Below are 12,368 nucleotides of genomic sequence, written 5' to 3'. Positions count from 1 at the left end.
TCCATTACTGTCTGCTGCTGCTAAATATTTTATATATACCTAGCTTCAGTTATCCGTGGCAATTTTTTTTTTTTTCGCAGCTTATACCTGCTCATTTTATTAGAAAGCAATCCATAGCCCCCTTTTTTCTACATTTATTTGCTTGGTCACACTGCAGACTACAGCTAGGTCATTGCAATACAAGAGCGTGAAAACCTAACAATTTAAAAAAAAAAAAAATTGTCCCAGGCATCAGATGTGAGTGCGCACTATATAATTTTTTGTAGTGTCTTACAACATTTTTGGACACCATTTTGCTGCCCCAAAAATCTGTAGCTGGCCCAAAAATATTTAGCTACAGTTCTTATATTTATCACTGTGATTTGTACGCCACAAACATTGCATATGATTGCGATAAATATCTTACAATTTTAGTACTACAACTTTTTTTAGTGTCATAGCCAACTTATTGACACAATTTTGGTGGGCCCCAAAAAATCAAGGCCACATTTTGATCAGTCTGTTATCTCTGGCTGATGTCTGGTGTATCTGTGGTGTCAAAATCCTTGCTTTGCAGGCATACGTTGCATTGTTTTGTCTGCTAGTCTTGGTCTACTCAGAATTTCGTTTTTTCAAAAATTAAACAAAAATTTTTCTTATACAGTCTGTTATCTCTGTCAGATGCCTGATGTATCTGTGGCTTTGTGGCAGCCTCTCATTGGTCCTTCTAGGAAGGTCTTGTACTTGCTGCAGCTATATAAGGCTCGCATGCCGCACGGTCATGCGCTAGTATCAATCCAAATATGTGCTTTGCGCCAGTATGGTTATGCATGAATGTGTTCAGGGACCCGGCTGAAATAAGCCCCTAGAATACCGGCACCTCCGGTGAGGAGATTGTGTGAACGTATTCAGGGACCCGGCTAAAATAAGCCCCTAGAATACCGGCACCTCCGGTGAGGAGATTGCGTGTGTGCATAACCACTGACTGCTATCAGTTCGGCAGTAAGCTTGTACTCCTGTAAGGCTAACAGGGCGCAGTGCTTTTCTCTCACGGTGGCTCTGTGAGGTAACAGAGCTAGTCTATACCGCCAAACAGTGCCACCATTCACTAGCAGCAGGTTCCTCCTGCACGGTGGACCCCGGGCTGCGAACGCACCATTTATAATAAACATCTATTTTTACTCGGTGCGTTCCGCTAGCCCTAACATAATACTAGCGCCAGGGTCTGGCTAGTAAATGGCGGACATTCAGCAATCCTTGTGGTATATCCAGCAGCTGGAGGGTAGGTTGGCGGCTCTCGAGAGCTCAACCTCAGCTGTAGATGTAACCGCAGTTGCTGTACAGGCTGCTAGTGTGGCTGCAGCAACCTTGTCCACTGCCACCCCTGTTCCAACATTATATCGCCTCCCGCTGCCAGAAAAATTTTCTGGAGATAGCAAATCTTGTAGGGGATTCGTGAGTCAGTGCTCTATTCACCTCGAGCTCCTGGCTGCACGTTTTCCCACAGAGCTGGCTAAGGTGGGATTTATTGTGTCCCTCTTGTCGGACAGGGCGTTGGAATGGGCTACGCCGCTGTGGCGATCATGTGGTGCAGAGTGCTCCGCTGTTCCTGAGCACTCTGAAACAGGTCTTTTTAGGACCTCAAGTCACCCATGATACGGCGCTCCAACTGCTGGCATTAACTCAGGGTGAGTCCTTGGTCAGCCATTTTGCCATCCACTTCCGCACTTTAGCTTCTGAGCTAGAGTGGTCAGATAAAGCCCTTATCCCCATATTTTGGAGGGGGCTGGCTGATCACGTGAAGGACGCTCTGGCCACTAGGGAGATTCCTGCCACACTGGAGGAGTTAATAACTGTCTCTACTCGTATTGACCTCCGTTTTAACGAGCGGAGGTTAGAGCGAGCCGAGTGTAGGCAGAGGTTTCGGCTGGCTCCTGCCTTCGCCAAACCTCTGGAATCTCCCGTCCTGGTTCCTGAGTCACATGAGGCCATGGAAGTGTCACGAGCGGGATCTAAGTCCCGGACCGCTTGTGCACTCAAGGTCTGTCATGTTAGCCAGCAGTCAGGACATCTTGCCACCAGATGTCCCCAGTGGTCGAGGAAACGTCAGCGTCTATTGGTAGTAGGTGGAGGTACACTAGATACGGCGACGTTTGCCTCCAAATTGTCCTTTAAGGGGACAATTATAGGCTCATCCTCCCACTCGGTAGAGCTCTGCGTGGATTCTGGGGCGGAGGGCAATTTTATGTCTTCTGCCTTCGCCCAATGTCACGCAATACCCTTGGTTATGCTAGCTCAACCAGTAACAGTACGAGTAGTGAATGGGTCGACACTGCCCTCACAGATAACACACCAGACCATCCCTTTTACTCTGTCCATGTCACCATCCCATCAGGAGATTATATCTCTGCTCGTCATTCCTGAGGGAATTGATGAGGTCCTGTTGGGGATACCTTGGTTACGGTACCACTCTCCTCATATCGAGTGGTCCTCAGGCAGAATTCTGGGATGGGGTGAATCTTGTGGGGATAGGTGTCAGAGGGAGTGCATTCAGGTTGCTACTACAGAGGTACCCACAGATCTATCCTCTCTCCCCAAGCAATATTGGTCTTATGCAGACATGTTCTCCAAAATGGCGGCGGAGACCCTTCCGCCCCATCGCCCCTATGACTGTCCTATTGATCTCTTGCTTGTTGCTAAGCCTCCCCAGGGTCGAGTATCCGTTATCTCTCCCGGAGACGGAGGCAATGTCTCAGTACATTCAAGAGAATCTGGCAAGAGGGTTCATCAGGAAGTCAGTGTCACCTGCTGGGGCTGGGTTCTTCTTCGTGCAGAAGAAGAATGGGGAACTGCGTCCATGCATAGACTACAGGGGTCTTAACGCTATCACCATTAAGAATAAGCATCCTTTGCCCTTGATATCTGAGCTCTTCGATAGTCTTTGGGGAGCAAGGGTATTTACTAAATTAGATCTGCGGGGTGCTTACAACCTGATTCGCATCCGTGAGGGGGATGAATGGAAGACGGCTTTTAACACCAGGGATGGGCACTATGAATATCTGGTGATGCCCTTCGGGCTCTGTAATGCCCCTGCCATTTTCCAAGACTTTGTGAACGACATCTTCCGGGATATGCTCTCCACCTCGGTCGTAGTCTATCTGGATGATATTCTCATCTACTCTCCAGATATTGACTCCCACCGGAGAGATGTTTGCAAAGTCTTCGACCTCCTACGGGCAAACTCCCTCTATGCCAAGTTGGAGAAGTGTATGTTTGAGCAGGAGTCCTTACCTTTCCTGGGCTATATCATCTCTGCCCAGGGATTGGCTATGGATCCTGCCAAACTACAGGCTGTGATGGACTGGCAGGAACCCCATTCTCTAAAAGCGGTGCAGCGCTTTATGGGGTTCATTAATTATTATCGCCAGTTCATTCCGCATTTCTCAACTTTGGTAGCTCCCTTGGTTGCCCTCACCAAGAAGGGGGCAAATCCCAAATTGTGGTCTGAGGAGGTCTCCAAGGCCTTTGACTCCATAAAGTCTCACTTCGCTAGCGCTCCCATCCTACATCGCCCCAATGTAGATAAGCCATTTATCATGGAGGTGGATGCCTCATCTGTTGGTGCTGGAGCAGGCCTCTTCCAAAAGGATGCTCAAGGTCGGAAGCATCCTTGCTTCTTCTTCTCTAAGACCTTCTCACCAGCAGAGAGGAATTATTCCATCGGGGACAGGGAGTTGCTTGCCATGAAGCTGGCTTTCTCGGAGTGGAGACATCTCTTGGAGGGAGCTCGTTTTCCCTTCCAAGTCTTCACAGATCATAAAAATTTGGTGTACCTGCAGACAGCCCAGCGATTAAATTCTCGCCAGGCAAGATGGTCCTTGTTCTTCTCTCGGTTTCATTTCACCCTCCATTTTCTTTCTGGGGAGTAGAACATTCGTGTCGACGCTCTCTCTCACTCCGTTGTGTCATCTGTGGAGGAGGAAGAAGAGTCTTGGCTTATTGTCCCCACCGAGAGCCTGAGAACTGTGGCCCTGATTTCACTAGAGTCTGTGCCTCCGGGCAAGACTTTTGTACCATCCAGTTTGCGACCGGAGGTTCTCTCTTGGGCACACTCGTCCAGGGTGGGTGGACATTTTGGTTCCAAAAGGACATCTGAGTTACTGGCGATGACATACTGGTGGCTGCATATGGCTCGTGATGTCGCAGACTATGTTCGGGCGTGTGTCTCTTGCACCAAGAACAAGTCCCCTCGGCAATGGCCAGCTGGGTTGCTTTACCCTCTGCCGGTGGCGGACAGGCCCTGGGAGATGGTTGGTATAGACTTTGTGGTGGGCTTACCCAAGTCTCGTAGCTGCACCATTATCTGGGTGATCACCGACTATTTTTTCAAAATGGTTCATTTGGTGCCTCTTCCACGGCTACCTTCTGCACGGGCTCTGGCAGACGTTGTTCATCAAGCATATCTTTCACTTACACGGTATGCCAGACAAGATTGTCAGTGACCGGGGTCCCCAGTTTGCGTCTCGATTCTGGAGGGAGGTTTGTCGCCTACTCAGTATTGAGTTAAATCTCTCCTCGGCTTATCATCCCGAGATGAATGGGTTGGTTGAGAGAGCCAATCAGACTCTGGTCACTTATTTACGACATTTTGTTTCTGCCAGGCAGGATGACTGGGCATCCTTGTTACCGTGGGCAGAGTTTGCCCTTAACAACGCTGTAGCTGACTCCACCGGTCAGACTCCTTTCCTCCTTAATTACGGCTAGCATCCGCGGGTTCCTGTGCCTATGCCTGTTTCCTCTGCTGACTCCAGCGTGGCAGACTGGGCAGTGGAGGCACGAGACATTTGGTACCGCACTCAGGATGCCATCCGGGCCTCCAAGGAGAGGATGAGGTCCTCCGCAGATGCACATTGGCGCCCTGCCCCGACCTTTGCTCCTGGCGATTTAGTGTGGCTCTCCGCCCGTAACATCAGGCTGTGTGTAGAGTCCACTAAGTTTGCACCTCGCTACTTGGGTCCCTTCAAGGTCCTCAAACAGGTTAATCCTGTGGTCTACCATCTAGCCCTTCCTCCACGCCTTGGTATCACCGACACCTTTCATGTGTCCCTCCTTAAGCCCGTATACATGTCCCGGTTTTCTGAGTCATCTGCCGGGACATCGGGTTCGTCTACGGACGATTTCGAGGTGAACGCTATTTTGGGGTGCATGTTATGATCAGGTGGCCTTGGAGCAGAATGAAATGACCTTCGCTGGAGCAGTGGTAACTTTACTGACCGCAAACCCTGATCCTATTACCACAACTAGAAGTAGCCGTGGGGTGTGCCTAACCAGACCTAGACACCTCGACACAGCCTAAGGACTAAATACCCCTAAAGATGGAAATAGGAAAACTCTCTTGCCTCAGAGTAGATCCCCAAAGGATAGATAGCCCCCACAAATAATGACTGTGAGTAGGAGAGGAAAAGACACATGCAGACAGAAAACAGGGATAAGCAAAGGAGGCCACTTCTACCTAGATAGGAAAGGATAGTACAGGATACTATGCGGTCAGCATAAAACACTACAAAATATCCACAGCAGAAAAATACAAAAACTCCACCACCTAACTAAAGATGTGGAGAGTATATCTGTGACTCCAGCGAGTCCAACTAGACTGAGAAAAACATCAGGCACAGTCTAGCAGGAACAAAATAGAAACAAGATAAGCACAGAAAATTAACACACAGCAGTGTGTCTAAAAAAATGAAGCAAACACTTATCTTAGCTGAATTGGCAGCAAGCAGGAGAGGCCAGGCAGAGGACCAACACTTCCAAAGGAACATTGACTACTGGCAAGGACTAATGAGTCCTGCACAGCTAAATACCCCAGTCACAATTGCAATTAGCAGACTGCTGCTCAGGAATAACTGCATTACCATCAACAACCACTGGAGGGAGCCCAAGAGCAGAATTCACAACAGTACCCCCCCCCCCCTTGAGGAGGGGTCACCGAACCCTCACCAGAGCCCCCAGGCCGGTCAGGACGAGCAAGATGAAAGGCACGAACCAAATCAGCGGCATGGACATCAGAGGCCGAAACCCAAGAATTATCCTCCTGGCCATAACCCTTCCATTTGACAAGGTACTGAAGCTTCCGCCTCGAAAAACGAGAATCCAAAATCTTCTCAACCACATATTCCAACTCCCCATCGACCAACACAGGGGCCGGAGGATCAACAGAGGGAACAACGGGCTCCACATATTTCCGCAACAAAGATCTATGGAAGACATTATATGGAAGCGCCAGACGAAAAGACACCAGATTAATAATCTCAGAAATCCTGTAAGGACCAATAAACCGAGGCTTAAACTTAGGAGAAGAAACCTTCATAGGAACACGACGGGAAGATAACCAAACCAGATCCCCAACCCGAAGCCGGGAACCAACACACCGACGACGGTTAGCAAAACGTTGAGCCTCCTCCTGAGACAACATCAAATTGTCCACCACCTGAGCCCAAATCTGCTGCAACCTGTCAACCACAGAATCCACACCAGGAAAGTCAGAAGACTCAACCTGCCCAGAAGAAAAACAAGGATGAAAACCAAAATTACAAAAAAAAGGCGAAACCAAAGTAGCCGAACTAGCCCGATTATTAAGGGCAAACTCGGCCAATGGCAAAAAAGCCACCCAATCATCCTGATCAGCAGACACAAAGCATCTCAATTAAGTCTCCAAAGTCTGCTTAGTATGCTCGGTCTGGCCATTTGTCTGAGGATGAAATGCCGAAGAAAAAGACAAATCAATGCCCAGCCTAGCACAAAAGGCCCGCCAAAACCTAGAAACAAACTGGGAACCTGTGTCGGACACAATATTCTCAGGAATACCATGCAAACGGACCACATGCTGAAAAAACTTGCTCAGTCCCACTCTGTACAAAGAGTTACTGCTGCTTTTCCTGCTTCTGCCATTGAAGCCAGTGCTGGGCAGCGGCGAGCAGACGCTTCTAGGACTAAGTCCTGCTTTTCTCGTTCTGAGCATGCCCAGAGTAAGATCTCTCAGTGGAGATCGAGGGTCACATGGTCAGATACTGCAGCTAAGTCCATTGGTCCTTTCAGCAAGGTCCTGTTGTTGCTCTGGCTTTGTGGCAGCCTTTCATTGGTCCTTCTAGGAAGGTCTTGTACTTGCTGCAGCTATATAAGGCTCGCATGGCCGCACGGCCATGCGCTAGTATCAATCCAAATATGTGCTTTGCGCCAGTATGGTTATGCATGAATGTGTTCAGGGACCCGGCTGAAATAAGCCCCTAGAATACCGGCACCTCCGGTGAGGAGATTGTGTGAACGTATTCAGGGACCCGGCTGAAATAAGCCCCTAGAATACCGGCACCTCCGGTGAGGAGATTGCGTATGTGCATAACCACTGACTGCTATCAGTTCAGCAGTAAGCTTGTGCTCCTGTGAGGCTAACAGGGCGCAGTGCTTTCCTCTCACGGCGGCTCTGTGAGGTAACAGAGCTAGTCTATATCGCCAAACAGTGCCACCATTCACTAGCAGAAGGTTCCTCCTGCACGGTGGACCCCGGGCTGCGAACGTACCATTTACAATAAACATCTATGTTTACTCGGTGCGTTCCGCTAGCCCTAACAGAAGTTTTCTCTAAATTAATCCATTTGTATTGCGCTTTTCAAATATTTCAGTAGTCCATTTAAATGGGCAAGGCAAGGGGCAAGGGACAGAGAAGTGGACGTGATGCTGATGATGCATGCAGAGGACGAGGCTGTGGACAAGCTGAAAGACCCTCATCTTCGCACTCGACCTTCCTGTCCCAGTTTCTAGGGGACTGCAGCACACCACTATTGAAACCAGAGCAGTGTGAAACGGTTGTTAGTTGGATAGCGGATAATGCTTCCAGTCATTTAGCCACCACCACCACGTCTTCCACATGGTCAAGTCTGAGTAGCCATGAGTGTGGATCGGATATTACTCATCCACCTTCCTCCCAACCTGACGAGTGCCCTGAGACAACTGATCCCACACTTGGACACTCCAAAGAGCTGTTCAGTTTTGCCTTTAAAGATTCTGGACTCTTGGCTGGTCAACTTGTGTTTGACTCAACCTTGCAGGAGGACATGCAGAGCGAGGACAGCAGCACATATGTGGAAGTAGGTGTATTACCCCAACAAGCAGGAAGAAACAGTGTGGTGGCCACAGACAGAAGGCGTGCATCCGTTCCCCGTACCACCAACATGATGACAGTTGCCATTCCAACTGTTAGATCTTCCCAAGTCTGGTTATTTTTTAAAGACTCTGACGATAACCCCAAACAGGCCATTTGCAGCACCTGCCATGCACGCATCAGCAGGGGTGACAAAACTACCAGCCTGACCACCACCAGCATGACATGGCAGCAAAGCACCGAACTTTGTGGGCTGACCCCAGGCTCCAGGAACACTGTCTGCAGGTGACACCACTTCTTCTTCCTCTGTTTTGCATAGAAGCCAATCCCCAGTTCACCGTGCATGTGAAGATGCCTCGGGCCCTGCACCTATTGTTGCCCACAGTCAACAGCACCATCATCAAGCCCATTCACGTCCTTGTCCCTGCGCAGCCTTCATTTGTCTATACCTCAGTCATTTGAACGCAAGCGGAAATACCCAGTCAACGCCCCACAGGCCACAGTACTAAATTCTAACATTTCTCATCTGCTTGCGCTCGAAATGTTTCCTTTTAGGCTCATTAAGACTGAAGCTTCCCGCAATCTGATGGCGGCGGCCATCCCAAGTTACTCGGTCCCCAGTTGCCACTGGTATCACGGACCTGCCTGTTGTGTTTCTTGGTCTTCATGTTGCTATCTGTGCTTCAAACAGAACCCTGAGACTATCACAGAGCAGGTGCATTTATACAGAGACTTGATTACACACAGGTGAATTATATTTATCATCATTAGGCATTTAGGACAATATTGCATCATTCGGAGATCCACAATGAACTTCTGGAGTGAGTTTGCTACACTGAAAGTAAAGGGGCCAAATAATATTACATGCCCCACTTTTCAGTTTTTGAATTTCCACAAAAATTTAAAATAACCAATAAATTTCGTTCAACTTCACAACTGTGTTCCACTTGTTGTCGATTCTTCACCAAAAATTTACATTTGGTATCTTTATGTTTGAAGCATGATATGTGGCAAAAGGTTGAAAAGTTCCGGTGAGCCGAATACTTTCGCAAGGCACTGTAAATTCTGGAGGGCATATTGTTCTCACCTAGAGATGCATCTATCTTTTTCTTTGGCATTTCATCCTCAAACTAATGGTCAGACTGAAAGTCTAAGGCTATGTGCACATGCTGTGGGTGTTGCTGCGGATCCGCAGTGTTTCCGCAGAAACGCAGCGGTTTACATTCCGCAGCATGTTAATTCTTTGTGCGGAATCCGCAGCGGTTTTACACCTGCTCCATAATAGAAATCCGCAGGTGTAAAACCGCAGTGGAATCCGCACAAAAACTGCGGTAAATCCTCGGTAAATCCACAATAAATCCGCAGGAAAAACGTACAGTTTTTGCCCTGCGGATTTATTAAATCCGCTGCGGAAAAATCTGCAGAGGATCATTCTACGTGTGCACATACCCTAAGGGCTCCTTCTCACTTGCGAGAAATATGTCCGAGTCTCGCAGGTTAAAACTCTGCTCTGGCACCGGCACTTGGGAGCGGAGGGTTTTAACCTGCGAGACTCGGACGTATTTCTCGCAAGTGAGAAGGAGCCCTAAACCAAAGTCTGGAGACATAACTCAGATGTTTTGTGTCATATAACCAGGGGGATTGGTTATCTTTTCTACTATTAGCTGAGTTTGAATTAAATAATCGTCGCGGTGAGGCCACTGGTATATTGCCATTTTTTGGTGCATATGACTTCCATCCTCAGTTCTGTACCTTTAGTAAGGAGTAGTTTTCAAGAGTTCCTGAGTAGAAACGATCCTCTTCTTCACTCTCCCATAGGGGTGGAGCCACATATTCATCACTGTAATGTGCGGCACCACGTGACCGCTCATACAGGAGAAGCAGTGACGCTGAGAGGAAGCATTGAGGGAGCTGGATAAGTATTTTAATGCCAGCGGGCAGGCGCACAGGGGGAGGGAGGCGGGAGCTTACCGGGAACTTTGTTTTAAACACACACAAAAAAAACACCCTGATTTTTCATTCCTTCTCTCCAGCGAACGCTGCTGGAGAGAAGGAATGAATTCTGGATTCAGCACCCAAAGCAGGGGACAGCGCTTAACTCTAGCGCTGTCTCCTGCACGGTGCGTGTGGTACCCAGTTGGCACACGGACGGCACACGGACAGCATCCGTGTGCGGTACGTGTTTACACGGACCCATTGACTTTAATGGGTCCGTGTGATACGTGCGCTCCCACAAACACTGACATGTCTCCGTGTTTTTCAAACGGACACACGGTCCGTGAAAACACGCTGACATGTGCAGAGACACATTGATTTTAATGTGTCTACTTGAGTCAGTGTCTCCGGTACATGAGGAAACTGTCACCTCACGTACCGGAGCCACTGACGTGTGAAACCGGCTTTAGGCTGGTTTCACATTTGTGGTTGTGTCCACAGCGTTTGTGCTGCAATTATCTGCATGCATCGTGTATTCCTATCACAGCGTTTGTGCTGCAATTATCCGCATGCATCGTGTATTCCTATCTTTAACATTAGGGACGCATGTGTCTGCGATCGGTTGCGTTTTGCCGCATTAGACGTTGCATGCGTCGCTTCGTCGTCTGCGGTTTGGCGCGGCAAACACTACATGTAGTAATTTTAGAGGCGTCAATTTGCCGCCTAGAAACGTATGCGGTTGTTAGCGGAAGGAATGCGGCAAAAAAATGTATTACGGTCTATGAGAACGCATGCGTTCGCAAGCACATGCGTTTGCTTATGTTTGTGACAACGCATGTGGTGCATCACAGAAAAACATGTCTAGACACTGATTAGCCACCCCCACATACAAATTGATTAAAGTAGGGAGGTGGCATTTACAGATCACTACTCAGCAGACAGAGAAGCAGAGCAGACGCAGGAAAGAACCTTGGAGGAAAAAAAACACTGAACAATGTGAGTATATCCTAGCCAATGCTTTTATTTTCTATTTTCTGTTTCTATAGGTCCTAATTTCTGGCATTTTTTTCTTTCTGCCTGCATCAGAATGTCATCTTCTGAGGAGGAGGTGCAACGTCCTGAGCCTGCACAAGCCGAACATGTCAGTGAAGTGAGTACTCACCTCCTCAAATTGGTAAGTATTCACTGTCACATCTACACATGTGACAATTTTTTTCCCCTTTTTTTAGAGTGCTTCTTCCACCGCGGCAGAGGCTGAGCAGGAGTAGCGGGTTCACGGTCGGGTGGCAAGGCGACAGCGTGTACGTATACGTGGCTGACTGTTTATTGTATCCTCACTTTACTATTCCTGAATGTTCATTTCTTTACTTTCCTCTTTCTTTACCTTTTTCTTCTTGACTCCTATTTTTCTTGACTTTCAATATTCATGCCAGTTTTCTGTCTCTGTTTTCTTTCTTTTCCTTATGTTAAAGTCTCCTACATTAATGTCTTTATTTATTTTTTAGGTTCCAGGACGGGATGAGTACCTCATTGAAAATGACCTCCTAATCTCGCTGGTCCATGAGCAAGTCCCGTTGTGGGACACCCGGGTTCCGCAGCTCTCGGACAACGTGACGATCCGGCGGCTATGGAATGACGTGGCCAAAGCGATGTGGGATGGCTGGGACAATGCCCCGACTCGGGTCCGAAATGCATTTTGTAAGTATTGCAATGCGGTGTGCTGCTGCAGTGACCTTGGCCGTGATCACACAACTGTGTGTGATGAGAGAAACTCCTGATCACACACAGTTGTGTGATCACGGTCAAAAGTGCATTGTGTAACCATTATTTATATTTTTCAACAGTGCTCAAAGTCAAAACATGTTGGCGTTCGATGAAGGATAGCTTCAACAAGGACCTTCATCAAGAGAGTCGGCTTCCTAGTGGTTCTGGAGCAAGGATCCGCAAATACAAGTATCACCGCATCCTTGCATTTTTGAGACCGGTCCTTGCCCAGAGAACGTAAGTATTGTTTGTGGTGTAATGGGTTGTGTTGCATTGCCTAATCTGTATTTTTCTATTCCACAGGAGTTGGCGCTTTACTATTGTAAATGTTTGGTAGTAATGTGTTTTTTTTTCTACTTTTTTCACAGCACATGGAGCAGCACTCTTGACCCTGGTTCTGGAGCGGTCCTTCCTCAAACAGCCACGGACCTGTCCCAGCCTTCCAGCAGTGCTGCAGCAAGTGGGCCTGCCACTCAGACTGGAGACCAGGAAGCTGGTCCATCAGGCGTTCCCCTGTCCCAGTCCTCTGCCT

The sequence above is a fragment of the Ranitomeya imitator genome, chromosome 1 (genome assembly GCF_032444005.1).
Source record: "Ranitomeya imitator isolate aRanImi1 chromosome 1, aRanImi1.pri, whole genome shotgun sequence".
Taxonomy (NCBI): domain Eukaryota; kingdom Metazoa; phylum Chordata; class Amphibia; order Anura; family Dendrobatidae; genus Ranitomeya; species Ranitomeya imitator.
This window is presented reverse-complemented; position numbering follows the sequence as displayed.